The sequence below is a fragment of the Sitophilus oryzae genome, unplaced genomic scaffold, assembly GCF_002938485.1.
Source record: "Sitophilus oryzae breed Bouriz unplaced genomic scaffold, Soryzae_2.0 scaffold_684_pilon_pilon, whole genome shotgun sequence".
NCBI lineage: Eukaryota > Metazoa > Arthropoda > Insecta > Coleoptera > Curculionidae > Sitophilus > Sitophilus oryzae.
In genome coordinates this window covers 385366-406608 of record NW_022147289.1, presented here as the reverse complement: position 1 = coordinate 406608, position 21243 = coordinate 385366, and positions in this window count along the sequence as shown.

Here is a 21243-nt window from a genome sequence, read left to right as displayed (position 1 = left end):
GTATAATATATTAGTCGAGGCGTATATACACCTTTCTATACCCTATACCCTTTCTATAATATAGTGACAATAGAAAAACAATAACCACTATTATGCTGCATGTGTTGATGAGGACAAAGACTAACCATGCCATGCTTTTAATTCCAATAAAAATGATTACCGTCTTCTTCAATAGCGAATATCTCCATTAAAAAAAGGCTATTGATATGAACTAAAAAAACTAAAGATGCACATTTCATATAAAGTGGTTTCGACAAAATAAAATAACAACATTCTTTTTTACCTCATATAATATAGCCATTTTCAATTTAAATTTGGTGCTAAAAAGTAAAATAAGTTAGTTACAGATTATTTAATAAATCATCAAAATTGGTCCAATAAAACAAAATATATTGAACTTTAAAATTCATAAAAATTCTAAAATACACTATAAAGACAATGATAGAGAGCCTAATTTTTGGAAAAAGCTTGGTATTATAAATAATATCGAAATATTTATTATACTTTACCCATAAAATATACTCTACAACCAGTCTGAAGCTGAGTTTGACATACCTAAAACAGAAAAAAAAAGTGTTAAATAAATTATTAGAAAAAATATGAATACAACAATAGTTAAATAAATTTAAACCTAACCAATATTTCTAACAAAATCATTCTAAAATAATATGTCAATTACCCCTTCGTTTTGTTTCCTCCCCCCCAAAAATCTTAAAATAAGAGTCCAATGCGAAATAGACAAAATTAGATCAAAGAGTCTTAGATCGTCAAAACAAAAACACAAGGGCAAAGACGGGAGCTTCAAAGGACGAATTCAAGCAAAGCGGAGCCCCGCGTGCCTTTGGAATTCTTGAGGCACTGCCACATCAGTATAACCACTCCCGTATAACCACATCGTAAAAATAGTCGAGATGTGGTGATATTAAGGTGGCTACACACGTGCCGGTTTGTAGCCGAACATGTTGATCTGCATTGGTACTGAAGGTATACGGGTATAAGATATATCTAATGGTTCAGTTAGTTACTGATAGGAGGGGGATGTTAATCACACCGCGACCTTAGGGTACGAACATAGTGGAGGCAGGTTTCTGCTTTCCGGCAGCCAGCGCCGTCTCTGGGCACCTATTCTTGATCACTCGCATCATCACTCGCATCTCTATATCGCATCTCCGAAAAAGCCATATAACAATAAACGTGAAGCGTAACTTTGCGTATATGCATCACGTGTATTGTTATATGGCTTTTTCGGAGATGCGAGCAGGGTTCGGAACTAGCTAATTAAGAGGAAATTTACCTGATTAACTAACCTAACCTAACCTAACCATATTGAAACGCCGCGCCCGCCGCGCCGGGGCCGCACATAGGGGTATTTGGTCTATAAACCTGGCCAAAAGTGATATTTTTTTTATTTTCATTTTTTATCTTAACTGAATACAAATCTATAAATACTAAATGTAAGCACGTTTATTAGCTTTTTTAAGTCGTAAGTTGACTATCAAATAAATAATATATTTCAATTATAAGTATGAATTATCTTGAGTGTATTCTGAATATTTCTAAGATTATAAAATAGTGGAATTGTTTGTAGTGCTTTTTTTGCAAATTGTTTATAATAACTGTCATGATGGATACAGAGCCAGCTGGCAAGTCCTGTTTTATGCCATATTTTTTTTTGAAACGTTTCCTTCTATTCTATTTCTTTATAATGTTTTATATTTAAAAAATCAGAGGCATTTTTATAAGGTGTAAGACTATTCGGCAATATTCCGCATTGAAATTAGTATCCGTTCAATGCTTAAAGTCTCCAGCTTTGGAATATGTACAAAAATCTTGCCAATATTTGCCACTGCCAAAAAAACATTGATTTAAATAGATTCTTAAAGAAAATAGTCTTTACCCTATAACACCCATCCTCGCTCAAATATCGTCGATAATATACAAATTACTTTCTTGTTCTAGCATCCTCATCCAATTGCTTGGTTTTGCACAGAATGGCCCTATTTGATCGGTGGAAAGGGTTTCAGAGTAGAGGAAAAAATATTGTGTAGGAAAAACAAAATGAGGTTCCATATTAGCACCCTCTCCTCTAATAATTAATATTACTAGCAAAAAAGCAAAAAAATCATAAAACATAATTTTGGACAACTTTTAGTTCTTAATACACTCTGTGCGCCGTCGGCGCCTGCAAAAGCAGAAATAAATAAATTTTCTTAGAAATTGATTAAATTTATAAGAAAGAAAATCCAGAAAAGATCCAGTGGTTCTCAAACAAATCTCGAAGTATTGGAAAGAATATGTAAGGACCAAGAACTATTGACTACAATAAAACGACGGAAAGCAGCATATTTTGGTCATATTTTTCGAAATAACAAATATAGTTTCCTACAGCTGATCGTTGAGGGAAAGATTGAAGGACGACGAGGCATCAGGCGTAAACGGTTTTCCTGCTTGCGGAATTTGCGCGAGTGGTTTAATATTGGAGAGGCAAGTGCAATTATCCGTTTGGCTCAAGACAGGGAGGAAATCCAATTGATGGTCGCCAACCTCCGATGAGGAGAAGGCACATGAAGAAGGTTCTCAAAATATTAGCAAAAAATAATTTTTTTTTTGGAAATTTTCAAAGTAAAATAACTCCGTTATTTTGGACTTATTTGAAAAACGATAAAGAGAAAATATATTTCTTTTATCGAGATCTACCACCCTTTAAAATACTTGCACTTATTTCTGGGATACCCTGTTTATAACAATACACGTGATGCGTATACGTAAAGTTGCGAACGATGTCAAGAATATGTGCCCAGATTGGCGCTGACTACCAGTAAGCGGCAAACCTGCTTGCACTGTGTTCGCACACTTAGAGATCTATTGTGTCCCTCTTTCTTGAGTTATAACTCATCATACACTCTCACGGCTCTGGCAAAAATCTCCGACATCAGTCGTATGTAAGTTCATGGCACGAATGGTTATTATCGTCTCAGTCAATTGGTAAATATTACCATTCTTCATCTTTCGATTTCTGCCATATTGACCGAATTGAACAAACTGATACTCATTATACGCAGAATTTAATGGTCTTTAATTTTTGTTATTGTGAAATATTGGCTAGAACGCAACGTCTAAAAAAACTATAGGCGAAAATCCAAAAAAAGTCCAAGAATTTTACCATCTTTTGGTCCTCCTGAGTCGAGCGGCGGTCGAGCAACCCTGCGAAACTAGGATACTTATCTTTCATGTCAACTGAACAAATCAAAACCATAATTGACTTTCTAACACTTTTTTCCAAGTGACCCCTATAATAGATATTATTTGACATAACTATACATTCGTATATATTTGATATCAATTAAACTTTTAGTTACGTAATCGAGGGCGCGATTTTTAAATTCATTGTTGCCAACCATGGACATATTCGGCGCCGAGCTGACTAACCGAAATTTGAATTTCGCGCTGGGGATTCAGGTGGTAGCTCTGCTGTAAAAATGTCAAGTTGTCGCATTTATTTATTTTTTTCCTGACATTGTCAGTCGTTTTGACACTTTAGTTTTGTATTACGAGTTTTTGGTTTAAATAAATAGTGTTGTGATACTCTCTCTACTGATGTAATTTTAGTGCGAAGTGTACAAGATAGCTTAATAGCCGTAAAAAACTCATCGGAACTTTATTAGCATATTTGAAAGGGAAAGCGGAAAGGGAAAGCGGTTAGCATATTTGAAAGGGAAAGTAATGGCCCTTTATGTCCCTTAAGAAGGTGAGTTTTGTCGATGTAAATAATAACTGTTCATATATTTATAATTAATTTATTTTTGTTTCCTAAAATATTTTGATTAAAAGAAAATACATAAAAGTGGACAACGCTGTATCGGTCAAGCTTAATCACGTGACTAAAAGTTTATTTGGTTTAAACTGTAAATTAAGTTATTTAAGTAAGAAAATTGACTTATTTTAAGTCTGAATTTAGATCGTAAAAATCTAAGTAGGTACGTCTTTTAATAAAATATCGCATAAAAGGCACAACTCTTTTATAAGGATGTAAAAAAGCATATTTTATATACGATTTTTTTTGGGCTGAGTTGAAGGAGATAGGGAAACGTTCAGGCGTAGAATGGCATATAAATAAATTTTATTGCGTACCTTTCACCGTTATTGCGAAGTGTTTGAAACGGGCTGCTCTTCGCTCACAGAAGCCCATGTAAAATATCAGGTTCGAGTCGTTTAAAAAAAATCGAAGAAGAATATAGCTATCGTGTTCTTAAAATTTTGATATAACCTTAAAAGAGGTGAAATATACCCTGATCAATGATATTTTCTTATGATAGCTAGATTAAACATCATTTTTAAAAATTTTTAAATACTTATATCAAAAACATTATATTACGGTTATATGCTTCTTTAATAAAATTCGTCTTTAATTTGTTTCCTAGATCATAAAATAATTTAGTAAATTATAGGGTGTTCCAGTACAAAAAAAAGCACACAACTTTTTTTTTTCATAAATTTCAATAAACATATACAGGGTGTTTCAAAAAACATGTGACATCTCTCGTTGGGAGATTCCTCTTGTAAAAATAAGATTTATTGTTTATATTGACATAGAATTCTGCTTTGTTTCGTAGCTACAGAAGGTTAAAATCGTCATCTTTTTTCGAATTATTATAATTTTCTTCCAAGTGCTTTTAGCGATTGGCATTGTTTAGCATATTTTAATGCTAAAAAAGTGTCGGCATATTCCCCATGTGTACATGGGCTATTACTGGAATATTTCTCTAAAAAAATATGTGCGCCACAGATTTTTTTTCTCTCGTTGGCAAAACTGTATACATGGTGTTCTAGGCTGAGCGTGCATTAGAAGTTTCTAGAGAACCACAATATCTAGATTGGAGATTTAGATTTTTTTACACATCATTGTTTCACTCTATCAATTAAAAATATTTTCAATATGGCGGCATTTCCGGAAATACCAAAAGTTGACAACAACTTTCTTACTCTAAATTGGTGCCCCCATTTTTTATAATAATAATAGCTCCCGTATATAGCGTTTAACGCCTTGGGAGTAGCAAGGTACAGCTTGCCATACTAGAGCCGTTCGGTATACAAGGAAGGTAATGTGGCTAGCACTACGCTTCAACCGCCTATTATTACCTCAGGATTGTGAATCCCAAGTACTCATTTAAGGCTGAGTCGACCTAGGTACATGGGCGCCGGAAGAATGAAATGTAGGGGGGGGGGCAAGGTAAAAATGAATAAAGAATTGACATTTTTGGTAATTATTGGTAAAACTGGAAATCGTCCGATTTTCACCAGAATTGGTATACACCCTTTTTTGAAGTCGTAGATTATGAATCTGAACTTTTTTCTTGGCGGTCTCTTACCGTTTTTCAGAAAAACAGAAAATAATTTCAATATCGAATTTTTCTTAATTTCTCATATTTTTAAGGTTTTCTAGCATATATTTTGTTAGGTATTCAATAATCAATAATGTTTTTGCTATTTTCTGTTACTTTTTTAACCAATTCTATGCATAATAGAGAAAAATTTGCTAAAATTAATTTGTAAACAATCTGAAAATGTTAGGTTATAGCTTTGTTCGAGTTCTTGTTATTACCGATTCTGACCAAGAACCGTCCAAGAACTCTGCAGCGCATGCGCAAATGAAATAATGTCTTCGTATTTCCTTCTGCGCATACGCATCATAGTTCTAAGACGGTTCAGAATGGGTAATAAGAAATCCGAAGTAAGCTTATGTGTTTCTGGCGTTTAAAGCAACGTTGCCAATGCTAAACATAAATTTAGCGTGTAGAAGGACGGCTCCTTCCATAACTGCTATTTTACCAACGAGATCTGACTATTTATACCCACGAAGTTGCACGAAAGAGTTTTGATTGCATTGGTTACAACTTCCATGCAGAGGGTGTTAATCTTTTGTTGTTATATTATTAGATTTACTAAAAAAAATTAACCCCCTCCGCAAAGAAGTTAAAACCAATGCAATCAAAACTCTTCCGCGTAATTTTGTAGATATAGGTGTATATTTAATTATTGTCGATCTCATAATAGGTAATTTATTTAAAATCCCTAATCACCCGAAAAAATAGAAGATATGGCAACGTTGTAAATTTTCAAATTTCTAGATTAGGTCTAGAATATATTTGTCTCTCTTATTACATAGGAGAGAGGAAGAAGGATATATTAAATGTCAAACTTCCATCTGATCTCAATTTTCTTTGCTATTTTGTTAAGAAAAGTGTTTTTCAGTAAAATGTTGGACACTTTTAATCAAGTGTGGCTTTTAGATAAACTATAATATAAATATAAATATAGTGAAATTTTTACTTTATAGGGCCGAAATAAAGAAAAAATTCAATGTTGAAATAATTTTCCGTTTTCTCTGAAAAACAGTAGAGACCACCAAGAAAAAAAGTAGATTCGTAATCTACGACCTCAAAATAGTGTGTATACCAATTTTGGTGAAAAATCGGACGATTTCCACTTTTCTATCCCCAATCAAGTGTGGCTTTTAGATAAACTATAATATAATGAAAATATAGTGAAATTTTTTACTTTATAGGGCCGAAATAAAGAAAATTCAATGTTGAAATAATTTTCCGTTTTTCTGAAAAACGGTAAGAGACCGCCAAAGAAAAAGTAGATTCGTAATCTACGACCTCAAAATAGTGTGTATACCAATTTTGGTGAAAATCGGACGATTTCCAGTTTTCCCAATAATTACCACATTTTTTATTATTTTACAGGTAACACCTAACAATTTCATAATAATGATTATTTTTTTACAGATGGATGTAAGAAGATATAGCTTTTATTTTTATTGTTTCGGTGATCCAGGGGGGGCAAATGCCCCCTCTTGCCCCCCCTGTCCGGCGCCCATGCCTAGGTACCCAAACTATTTTTATTTTAAATAAAAATAGTCGGCTGATGCAATGCCGTGTGTGCGATTCGAACCCACCACCTTGAGATTGGTAGAGGAGAGCCTGTACCTCTACGCCACCGGGCACCTTTTTTATTACATACTTAAATTCTCTGTAAAATTCTAAGAATATTGATTGAGACACTCTATACCTAACGTTAACCCTTTTTGAGAAAAAAAAATATTTAAAATTTTTGGACGAAAAAAACTACCTGTCAAAAAAATTAATTTGTATAGTCTAAAAGTTAAAATTATCTTAAATCATTTTTTTTCAATTCAAAAGTTTTTCAATTCGTTACTTTTTGAGTATACATGTTTCTATATCTAAAATAAATCGTTTTTAAAGTTATTTAAGATTTAATTTGAAAACGTATATTTTTCTTAATTTTATCTAGCTTCCTTTGACATAAGTCTAAAACAATCAGACAATTTATTTTCATCTGCCAGAAAACGAATTTCCTATATTATAAATACTGCCTGCCTTAAAAGTTTAAAAAGTGTATTTATAAAAAAATATATCTCGTATTTTCGCTCTTTTGTGATATCTAATAGTTGATATTTTTAATAATATTCCGTATGATCGAAAAAAACAGCGCAAAGTTAGTTCGGAAATGATGCTGCTTTCTGAACAAAGCGTCACAATATGATATGGCTTTTTCTGATATGGTTTTATCTATTGTTTTATATCACTTGACGTTAAAACTAAATCTAAAATAACTTAAAATCGATTTATTTTAGGTATAGGAACATGTATAGTCAAAAAGTAACGAATTTAAAAGCCATTTCACCAGTGAAATAAAAAAAGTGGGTTTCCGTTTGAAAAAAATGATTTATGATAATTTTTTAATCGCTCAATTTTATGACAGCTGCGGCCATTATTATATGACATTCGAACAGTTTAATTTTTGAAATAGATAAGAAACAGAGCAGAATCGGACTAATATTGATAGTGAAAATACATCATATTTTTACGTGAGGAATCTCTCCACCAGAGATAAAACGCCCTGTATATGAACAAACATAGAATTTTCTTCTGATCACCTACTTCCGTCCATTTTATAAACACCACGCCAAAAGATAAACGTAGTCAACTGAGACTTAAAACCCCTCGTCTGAACAATTAATATGATTTGTCCAGTATAGACGGTCATATTACATTTATGCGACATGAATTCAAGTGAGTTGATCAGCTGAGTTGACTCGCGTAAACGCACCTTAACGACCAAACCACAGGCCCGTACGTACAAAACTCCCCACAGATATTTTTCCATATCTATCGGTATTACAAAACAACGTTCTCTTTGTACCTAAATGATTGATTATTCCAACTTTAATGCATTTACGGACGCCTTTAAAGCTGCGGCTGTTTTATGTCCGTTGTTCGCTTTAAAACAAACTTCTCTATAGATTTGGCCGCGCCGGGCGGCAAAACATCCACCGAATCGTACGTAAAATGATGGACGTCCACGAATTTATAGAGGATCCGGCGGAAGCTCCCCAGCGCACTATTAATCTTAATTTTCGAGGCGGCGCCGAATGATTTATTCTATTTTAATGAATTTGTATAAACGAACTTTTCAGGTGGGTAAAAGCGGATTGACGCTGGGAAAACAGAGCGAGTCATTTATAATCCGGGAAAGTTTTTTCGGGAAAGCTCGGTAGGAAAATGAAGCAGAAGTAAAGTTTTCGAAAGTGATTTTTGTTTTTTTCTTCTATCATATTTTGTATTTCCCTAGCAAATCCCCCTTAATAATTCCTAGAAAGTACTAGCAAATATACAGGGTTGTTCACCACATACGACACGGAGTATTGTAGCTAAATTATTAGATTTTTACAAATTGTAAGTTTTGGGTCCGTTGAAAGACTATTAGAGCTACAATTTAAAAATAATTTTACAAGATGCAGAGTGTCCCAAATAAGTAAAAAATATTATATGTAGTTGCATTTTTTTAAATAGAACACCCTGTATATTCTATGTTTAGATTCTACGATTGAAATAAAGGCAAATTTGATTAAGGTTTATCATACTTAAACCTTACCGTTTTTGAAATATTTTCAATTTTGTGAATTTGCAGTAAAAAATTTAAGGCTTCATTTCTCCAAAGGTATCAAACTTTTTAATATTAAATATTTACTGAAGATTATTTATTGATCAAATATTGTGTTGCAATAATAAAAATTTTACTATCTTATACAGAGCGTTCAAAAAACTATATTAAAAAATTACTAGTTTTAAACTGCAATAACTTGTTTAATTTAAATGGAACACTCTGTATATTTTACGTCAATCAGATGCACAATTGAATTGTCTTTTTTGTTAAAGAGGACCAATTAATGTGATCCTTGTATTGAAACTACAGTAATTGACTTGTTTACGTTTGATAATAATTAATTACGGTTAATAATAATTGCTCCAAATACTAAAAGACTGAGTTTTGTATGTGTATTAGACAATGTGGTAAAAAGTAACACCTTATAAATTCTATATTTAATTTTTTGACGAATGCTTATTTATAAAAACAGAGACATTCAGTTTTATTTCTTATTATTATATTGATTTCTGTGTAAAATCCACATTTATTTAGAATAATTTATTAATTAAAACCGTATGGTAATTAACTAATTTTTGGGCGGAAATAATAGCAGTATATTTAATTGGTATACTTTTTTATAAAGATTTAAATAGTTTTCTTCTTGTAAACAAATGGACATGCAATATTATTATTTTTATCACCTGTACTTTTCGTACATATGATGCTTTAAACAAATCTAAAATGTCAATATTCCATGAGTATAGTGATAAATAAGGTCTAAATTATAAGAAAATATATTTTTACGAAAACTTGAAAAGATGGTAAAAAATGGTAAAATACAATTTGATAGAAAATTAAATTGTTCATCTGACTCAGGTAAAATATATAGGGTGTTCCATTTAAATTAAACAAGTTATTGCTGTTTAAAGCTAGTAATTATTTATTATAAATTTTTGGACACTGTATAAGGTAGTATAATTTTTATTATTGCATCACAATATCTAATCAATAAATAATCTTCAGTAAATATTTAGTATTAATAACTTTGATACTCTTGGAGAAATGAAGCCTTAATTTTTTTACTGCAATTTGATAGAATTGGAAATATTTCAAAAACGATAAGGTTTAAGTGTGGTAAACCTTAATCAAATTTCCCTTTATTTCAATCGTAGAATCTAAAAATGGAATAATATACAGGGTGTTCTATTTAAAAAAATACAACTATAATATTTTTTACTTATTTGGGACACTCTGTATCTTGTAAAAGGGATATGGGTATCATGAGTGGATGGGAGGTGGCGGAATTTCCAAAATTTGTTATCTTATTGGAGTTTGTCTAAGTAGAGAGTCGTAGTGGAAGTGGAAACGGGGAAGTTGTTGTCCATCTCTGTTTAAGCATAGACTTTTTATAGGCGTTTCATTCCGGGCCTGTATACACCAGCGCAGCGGTCTAAAGAGAAAGCAAATACCGCAACACTGGAATCTCTCTCTCCAATCGTTCCTCATAGCTGAGGGTCGTGACTTCTATGAGAATACTTTTTGTTTTAGAAGATCTTTCCAAGCTAATCTGTCTTCAGCTCGAAGGATAGCTGAGTTTAGAGGTACACTCGTTATTTATCTTACTTGATCGATCCATCTTATTGGGCACCGACCTCTACGTCTTTTTTCTTTGGGCATCACCAGTTATAACAATTTTTTCCATGTTGTCGGCAGGTCTTCGAGCAATGTGTCCAAAGTACTCGAGGATGCGTTTCAGACAGTCGGGTGCTGATGTTGAGCTCATTAATTATTAACAGATTAGTTCATCTAGCTGTCCAAGGTATTCTCAGCATACGTGCTGGACTAAGACTGGAATAGCACCAACACAATTCTAATTCATAAGAAAGGCAGCAAAGAAGACATCAGAAACTATTGACAAATAAAGCCTGCTACCAGTAACATAGAAGATATTCACAAAAATAATAAACAACAGAATACAAAACATGCTAGACCCTGCACAACCGCGAGAAAGAGCAGACTGTAGCCATAGCCTTTATAGACTTTGAGAAGGCTTTAGACTCGATATATTCTAAGGCAATAATAGAAGCCCTAGCGAAACAAGGTATTGACAGGCCTTATATAGAAACTATCGTCAATATATACAAAAAAGCCAAAGCTGGAGTAAAGATATACAAAACAACCCCAGAATTCCCAACGCTAGAAGAAATCTTCCGTCAACTCGACTGGACCAACAAAGAATTAAAAATAGATGGATAATATAGTCTGTGAAACGAATAACTTTGAATTTGACAGTTCCCGCGGGCTTTTCTAGTGTTAATTTTATTAGGTTAGCAACTTGCGGCCATGCTGACGCGATGCCTTCTCTAATAGAACAGCCACGGAGCGAGATTTATGACGTCACGCTAGTTAGATACTATGGATTAATAAAACTAACAGCAAACATACAAAACTAAAACAATACTTTATACAATTATAGAAATTGTACATTGTCAAAAATTTATTTAATTAAATATAAATAAAATATAAACATACATGTAAATAAACAACTGTATATAATGTCAATACTAAATTTAAATGGATAGAAAACAAAATCATTTCTTAAATTTAGTGAATGTGTGTTAAATTTAGAACCCTAGATATTAATAAAAAAATCGTTAACCGCGTAAAAGGCTTTCTCCAGTAAGTATGATCTCAAGGCTCTGCGAAATGCAGGAAAGGATGAAATGGAATTAATTTCAGATGGCAGATGATAGTGCATTTTTTTTTGCATTGTACAATTGGGAACTCTTTACTAACTCAGAGTGAGGGGTTGGCAGATACATGTTATGCTCTGCGTTCCTAATTGGATAGCCATGAACTGGCTCTAGAGAAATACTCGATACGTGCTTGCGAACTAGGCAGACGGATTCGAGTATGAATAGGGAAGGAAGAGTTAATATTTTATATCTTCTAAACAAGTCCCGGCAGTGAGCACAACTGGTTAGCCTCAGTGAATATCGCACAGCTCTCTTTTGTAATTTGAAGATACGCTCAAATTGAGTCGCACAACACGCACCCCAGAATGGAAGTGCGTATCGGAGATGCGACTCATAAAGGGCATAATAGACTGTCCTAGATGTTGACAAATTAAGCACATTAGCAACTGATCTAAGTGCGAAACAGGCAGAACTTAATTTTTTAGCTAAAGCATCGATTGCAAATCCCATTTTAAATAGTTGTCCACAACAAGGCCTAAAAATTTCACAGAATCAACGACGTCAATGGTGGTATTATCAAGTTGAAAAGGTAGCAACGTACTTTTATATGATAAGACTTTAGTTTTAGAGACGTTGAGACACAGATAATTAGAATCGCACCATGTTTTTATGTTGATTAAGTCACTGGAAATGGTTCTATGAAGTGCCGTGGTGTCCGGGCTGCTCCATGTGAAACAAGTATCATCCGCGAAGAGACAGATTTTACCACTGATGTCCAGACTAGCAATATCGTTGATAAACAACAGAAACAAAATAGGACCTAGCACTGAGCCCTGAGGTACTCCGCATTCTATTGGCTTGCAAGAAGACACAGTCTTATCAACCCTCACACGCTGGTTTCTGTTGTTAAGGTAGGACTTAAACCATTCAAGAGGCGTTCCCCTGATACCATAGTACTGCAATTTGTTAGTTAGGATGTTATGATTAACACAATCGAAAGCTTTCGAGAAATCACAGATCATTCATCAATCATGATCAATCTAAGATTCTCTGATGACATAGTCCTAATTGCCAATAGTCCTAAAGAACTACAAGCACAAATTAACGAACAAAATACAGCCAGTAACAAGTAGGTCTCATAATGAATTTAGCAAAAACTAAAGTAATGTACAACGAGCTGATATATTGTATTTATTAACTGTATATTATGTATATTTCATGTAAACTGTATCATTTTAAAATACAAACCAAAAATACGAGGAATAATTATGTTTTCCATGTATTCTACAACATATTTATTGATCCGTAGTATCTAACTAGCGTGACGTCATAAATCTCCCTACGAGGCTGTTCTATTAGAAACTGCATTGGTCTGATATTTAGAAATGCCAAAAGCTGATGACATTTTACTTTTGACAATTATGACATTTTGTGTTGATTTTTGCAAGAAGACTGCGACTTTGTTTATTATTTTCCTTTTCTATTTCACGAAAGTAAAAAGAGTAACTTATCTGATTCGTTCAGGCACTCAATTTAAAGAATATCAGTAACTTTTTTGACAGAGGGATTTTATATTTGCCATATTGGTAAAAAATAACGGTCAAAATTCAAAGTTATTCATTTTATAGACTATATCTTAACCATCTAAGATTCGCTGATGACGTAGTCCTAATAGCCAATAGTCCTAAAGAACTACAAGCACAAATTAACGAACAAAATACAGCCAGTAACAAGTAGGTCTCATAATGAATTTAGCAAAAACTAAAGTAATGTACAACGAGCTGGTAGACAGAAAATATTAGAGTGTCTTTTCGGTACGTTAGCATGAAGTACTTATGGAAGAAACTCAATCATATTGAAGTCTAGAATGCCATTTTACCTAAAGAAGAAAACATTCAGCTAATGTGTACTACCATTCATGACCTACGCATGCGAACGGGCACCAAATTATAAGTTATAATTTGTGTCAAATTATGTCAAATATCCTGCGCTTTGGAAGATTATGCATTTTGATTAGTGAAAATGACAGGCACATCTATTATTGTCAAGGATTTTGTCGTTGAACAGACTACAGATGCAGTTTTTCTTAAATCAGTTAAAATCTGCCAGTCAAAAACTGTTTAAATTTAGTACGTGTATTCAGCATACGTAGACCTATAAAAAAACTATTTACGATTTCGCTGTAGTTAACAAAGGAGCCAATATTAGGGCAGTTCAAAATTTGCAAAAAAATTCCTATGTTTCCAAAGACGGAGACCACCCGGTATATATCTTTTGTTGAATCAAATAATAATTAAGAATTATTATTTAACTTTTGTTTGCTTATTCCGTGTACGTATAGAACCCCAATTAATTTTCACATAGAAATCTCTGCTCTAAAAGCTGGTTCAAAACATAAATACATTAGTTTGAAATTGTAAAGGTGGGATAACAAATAATACAATTAAATTTTAACGTCTCTACGCATAAAATACGAAATAAATTCAAATTTTAATTAGGGTAATTTTGAGAAAAGTTTTCAGAGCAAACTCGAAAGCCTACATTTACAAATTTCGTCTCTACAATACCGCATATAAAATATTAAAACATTTAGCTCGGTTGCAAGAGACTTAACAGTCATAACCAAAACAAAAGCTCGAATATAATTGTACTTTAAATGCAAACATATGTAGGATTCAGACGGGTTGCTGTTGTACGATTTTTTCGTTTTGATAAAATGATTTATTATTTTTGATGGGAATATGTTTGTGAGTGAAATGGTGGAGTTTTTGTTGGTGCCACTGACACTGACATGTGGCAAATTCTAGAGTAATTAGTCAGATAAAGATATATAAAACTAACTGCAAAAATGTTTATACAGAAAAAAAATCGTGGGTGTTTGGGGAGGCTCTAAAGGAAAGAATGTCTTTGCGACGTTTCGCGACTTTGTCGTCGTTTCTTCAGGCACTATAGGAGAAGCAGTTTTTTAAAAATATCAAAATAAAATTAACTGGCCACCTAGTGGCCACAATAAAGTCGCGAAACGTCGCAAGAACATTGTTTCCTTTCGAGCCTTTCCAAACACCTTCGATTTTTTTTCTGCTTACTAACTACTGGGAACTAACAATAATCATAATGTTTATACACTTAAGCAATGAAAATTTTATATATTTTTTTCTTTTTCAAAGTTTATAAATAGTTTCATTTTTTTCTAATTTGGTTCTTTTTAAATTTGACTACAATCTCACGTCATATTTTCGATATTTCTTTTATAAGTTCGATCAAAGAGTTCGATTACTATTATTGGTTTGATGATTGAAGGGCTTACTTATTTATTTACTCATATTATTATGAAAGATATACAGGGTGTCTGTATATCTTTCATAAAAAAAGAAGAAAGAAATACCTGATACAAGTGCAAATATTTTAGAGGTAGTATATTTTGACCCCAGAAAACATGTGCGGCTTTTTTCGCGAAAAGCGTGAAGACTCACCCTGTATAACCCTTAAAAAATGAGGGTAACCCTTTAAAGAAAAAAATTAAGTAAGGAGTACAATGTTATCCATGTACTCGTGCAAGGTAGATGGACAAAGGGTCTTAGGGTGGGGATCCTTGACAGTTCTGTTTGACGATTCATTTGAATTTGATTCTGAATGGAATAGCTGGAAAGACGGTTCAGGGAGAGAAATGAAAGCATAAGAAGAATGAAACGAGCAAATAAGCAGAAGGGTTAGGTCGCAGAAGCTTAGAACGTCTACGAAAACGATGGAGCAACAACTTTTCAGTCTAGCCGGTGGAGACGACGAAACCAAACAGGCGATTCGCCACATGATAATTTCTGCATCCAAAGAGCCTGACAACATCAAAAATACCTATCAGATGCAAGATTGTCGTGGATAACACAATAATACAGCAAGAAATGAAATTTAAATATCTCGGTATAGAGTTATCAGGTTATGGCGATATCGAAACAGAGGTAAGGCAACAAACAACAAAAGCAATGAGAGTGGCTGGATGTCTGACGACACCATAAGGAAAAATAAATACATTATGTAGGTGTTGAGGTCAAGACAAGAATATACAAGGCTGTCGTCAGACCCATCGTAATGACCTACACAACAGAAACCAGACCGGATACAGCAAAAAAAAAAGATTCTTGGAAACAGGCGAGATGAAAATCTGGTAAATATGCAAGGTGGATAGCATTAATGAATGGGTATCGAGCAGAAGACGCGAATGGAATGAACATATAAGCTGAATGGACGAGGGAAGAATAGTAAGGTTAGCTCGAGACAAATCACCACTGGGAAGAAGTACGGGAAGGCCAAGAAAAAGATGGTGTGATAACTTTCTCATCGATTGAAACTGTAGGCATGATGTGAAGAATGAACAGGCAATCTGCCTAACATAGAGTAGGCAGACGAAGAAAAAAACCAAAATTATAAACGGAATACAACAAAAGTAATATTTCCTCAGATTTTTAGATTTTTGAAATCATATTTTGTGACATGAATAAAACAATTCTGGAACATTTCTTTACTTATATACCTCACTTTCGCAATAAATATAAAGGTCAAATAATAAATAATACGTAATAAATCATATAATAAAATTAATGCCACTTTCCTGTGTGATAGAAAAGTTTATTTTAATTGCTACTGTTATTGCATTTTGTGTAGATGCCAATAGAGAACTGTAATACATTAAAGCCGGCTACATACGGCCGCAACCAAAACCAATACAAAAGATTTCAGATAATCGTACAATAAATATAGCTGTATTTAAGCTATAAAAGCGGCTTTGTAAAACAAATACCTTTTGCGCCTAGATAAAGGTAATTTATTAGCTCGTAATTTAATTAATTTTAATGGAAGCGTTTGTTCCTAAACCTAAAACACCCTGTATATTATATTTTTGAATAGACGGATAATTAAAAAATGAACATTTTTGAAGTAAAACTTCTTTACGCGCGTTGGGAGTAAAAATTCAAGCTTGTGACACTCGGCCTTGAATGACGGCTGCAAGACGACCGTGATGATGGAGATAAACAATAATTGTGATTGATTAAAATTTTATTTTAAGATGAAACTTTTTTGTTAACAACATTCCGAGAATTCGAATAATTAATTATACGATTAAACGAACTTACCTGAAGTGAAGTTCGATCGTAATTATATGAGGCGTCCAGTCCGAATGTATTATCTTGATTTTTCATACGTAGTACCGTCCCTGGGTGTGCACAATTTTAAAGCTATAAGCTAAATTCTCCGCTACCAAAGTCTAGGTGGCCGCGCCGGTTCTGGCGGCGGTCGGTATTCATTTTCCTTTTCGCATTTAACACACCAGCGCCAATCATGGGGCAAAAAACGGTGGAGATACAGCTGACTGGACGCCTTCAGGACACGATCGAACTTCTTATCAGGTAAGTTCGTTTGATCGTATACACTATATTCGCGTCCGTCCGAATGTATTATCTTGATTTTTCTATACGTAGATGTTTAAAGAACTGATGGTTGCAAATTAATGAATGCGGTGCAGAAAGCATTTTTTTTGAGACAAAAATAGCTGAAATTATAAATATGTTTATTGAATGCAACCAAAATGAAACCAATTTAACGGCCATCAATACATGGATTTATTAAATTGTGACAATTTAACATATACATATATGCATACTAAGCAGAGACAGAAACCCATAAGATGACACTTCCATAAAGGATTCTGCCAAAATTGTTCAATTATACTTTATAAACCAGTTAACTCATCGTGTCGATAGAAATCCCTGTCTCAATGTAGAACTGCGTGGATAACTCGACTATAGTGAGGTTTAACCGATATATATTTATTGGTTATATATATATATATATATAGCATAGTATATATATATAGTTGCTATATATATACAGCAGCATATATATATATATATATATATATATATATATATATATATATTTTTTTTTTTTTAAGGTGTTTATAACCCATTGCTTAATATTTAAAAGGCCTTACTTTTTAAGCTTCCTTTTAGTAAGAAATTAAGATTCTCAATAATTTATTTTCCAAATGTTTACTCACGTCGATGAATTAAACAGAGTCATCATATATATATTAGGTTTCCCGATCCATATGATTGGTATGGATATTGTGGACATTGATAAAGTAGACACAGATATTGATTCGTGTCAATTTTATACCAAAGTTTTATTATTATTTGTATTATTTTTTTTGTTGATAATTTTCAGTAACTATGATATGCATATATACTATATACTGACTAAAACAACTGACATCTGTTTCGATATCTAAGGTTAAACGTGAAACCAATATATGATTTTATTATTTTTCAGAGCAGTTCACTTGCAAGAATTATATAATCTATTTATATACGTAAAACTGCAAGAAAAACCATTTCTACTTTATGATTTAATTGATATGTCTATTCTTTCCGAAATTTCTAGATAAGAAAGTAGAACCGTTAGGGGAACATTTATGGTAAAATTTTAATGCAGTAAACCTAGACACATCATATCTTACAAAGTCTTTCAACGAGAAACCATCCAGATATATTAAGAAAAATTCAAAGTCTATGAAAGTTTACATTAATGTTGTTATTATAATCATCTCGAAAAGTGTATTGTAGAGGAGAAAATATATATTATATACTGTAAGCTGTAAGAAAAAACTAATCCTCACTTTTGTCAAAATGTATAAAGTATTGGCCAAACACAACACTGCTTTTTATAGACCGAAATGGGTAAATATAAACTCTAAATGTAGATGGTGAGTATTCCAACATATGAAAGTCAAAGATTACATAACAAATTAGCATTTAACAGCCGTTATCATATGACCTCCTTTTAAATGAGACACAGTTACGTGTTCTAAGATTTAGAATAAAACTACATTTTAATTAGAATAGCTTTAGCCAAAATAGAGAAATTTCTTTAGCCAAATAGAGAAAATAGAGACGTTTTTTTTTCTTTTTATATATACACACACACACCACATATTAGCTATGAAAATCTAGGATATTAGCTATTTTATTATATACAATATTTGAGTTATTATATTAGCTGGTCAGCTAAGTTGATTACTTTAATGACTTGGAGGTCAACGTTGTTGTTGTCGCCTATTTTATGGTAGGAGGCTGGCAAGGCAGCAAACTGGAGGGTACCTAATGGCTGCCGTGCCTCATGTATCACCCCCCTCTTTTCAAAGAAGGAAGGTAAAGACATATTCGAATATCTGAAAGTCACAAATATCTGGATATCTGTTGTTGTATCTTTTCCTCTGGGCAAGGTTCACAAACGTAAATTTATCCAGAGGTCCTTCTTTCCTCATGATTTTCATTTGAAAATCCTTCAGAGGGAAAAAAATAGTTGATACCTTTCGTACAAGATACCGTCAACCATATTAGACTATGCGTCCGGTATCTATAACAACCGTCCATATTTGTTCCATGATATATTTATGAATATTTTTCTCTTCCTTTAAAAGAATATTGAGTCTACGACGACTATTGTTAAATTTTATAACCCAGATATTTTTTTTTAAGAGTTTGATTTCGAAAATATGCTGGACTTCATCTTAACAATTATGACACAGGAGAGGATAGGCGACATGCCATGGCTCCTTGGTAAATTAGGGAGTTAAAATATTTTTTCAAGTAGATTTCGCCGCTTAGCAGATATAAAAGTTGGACCTTGTTCTGTGCTGAAGCCAGATCATTGGCTAAGACTGAATTCGTCTCCCGAAGAAGAAATCATCATCGAAGAGTCAAATGTTCTGTAGTCTCTTTGGATTGCCCTTCCCCCAACAAACTGCACAAATCGCTAGATTTGGTTATTTTCTTCTTCCTAGTTGCTGAGCTTGTGTTCGATCTGTTATGAGATAGTGACACTTAAATAGCGACTGTCCTGCTTTTTGAACGTACAGCCTTATAAATATAATGTCTGGAGGAGTTTTCCTGTTTTTTTTGAGGGTCTAAAATTTTAGATTTGTTACTTGAAATTCTTTTGTGAAATCTACTTCTACGATAACGAGACCGAGAACGTAATTTATAAAGGAATCCCTTTCACACGGAGAAGGGCATTCACTAAAATTACAAAATTTTGTATCATTGAGACAACAACACTTCGGTTATTATAATATTATCTCGATAGCGAGATCTGGAATATCTTAAAAAAGGAATCCCTCTCACACGGAGTAGAGGATTCTCTAAAAGTACTAACCTTTGTCTCGCTATGAAAAGAACACTGGGGAAGAACAGTCCGTGTTTATACAATATTCCTCATCCCTTTGTTTTCTCCTTTCCTCTAATCCCCACATTTCGGGATGTACTTCTATTTATTTCCATCCAATATTCGTCTAAAAATAAATATTCTAAAAGACTTACATGTAATACGTGTAATTAATTTTTCGATAAGGCTATCGATAACGTATAAAAGAAATCCCTCCCACACGGAGATGGGCATTCTCTAAAAGTACGAAATTTTGTCTCACTGGGAGATACAAATATTTGGCACCTAAATATATAAATAATATTCCCTTGAGAGTGAGATCTAAAATCTCATAAAAAAAGAAATCCATTCCAGAGATAGGCATTTTCTAAAAGTACAAAATTTTGTTTCATACCTTATTTCATTGCTGGGAGATAAAACACTTCGGCATTTATAGTACTCTGTTGATTGCGAGATCTAGAATCTCATATAATAGGAATCCCTCTCACGAAGAGAAGGGCATTCTCTGTAAGTACGAAACTTTGTCTCACGGAGAGGACAACAGTTCGATATATATATGTTATTCTCATTTTTTCTTTTTGTCTAATTCCATTGTTTCCTCCTTGCCTCTAATTTCCATATTTCGAAATTTGCTTTTACTTTAATTATTTCCATTCATTATTTAATTTCCTAAAAATAAGTATTATAAGATACTCACCGGTAATACGTGTAATTAATATCTCGATAGGGGATATCAACAATGACTTATAAAAGGAATCCCTCACACGGAGACGGCCATTCTCGAAAAATGAGAAATTTGACTCCCTGGGTGATACAACACTTCGGCACAACTTCGGTATTTATAATATTCTCTTGATAGAGAGATTTAGAACCTCATACAATAGGAATCCCCCTCACGAGGAGAAGGGCATTCTCTATAAATAGGAAACTTTGCGTCACTGGGAAAACAACAGTTCGATATTTATAATATTATTTGATAGCCAGATTTCTAACCTCATATAATAGGAATCCCTTTCACGAGGAGAAGGGCATTCTCTAAATAGGAAACTTTGTCTCACTGGGAGCACAACAGTTCGATATATACGATATTCTTATTGCTTTCTCCATTTGTCTACTTCCATTGTCTCCTCCTTGCCTCTAATTTCTACATTTAGAGATTTGCTTCCACTTCAATTATTTCCCTCCATTATTTAATTACCTGAAAATAAATATTATAAGATACTTACCTGTGATACCTGTAATTTATCTCTCGATAGTGGGATATCAATATTGACTTATAAAAGGAATCTCTCTCATATGGCCATCCTCTAAAAGTACGAAATTTGACTCACTCGGAGATGCAACACTTTGGCATTTATAATATTCTCTTGACTGC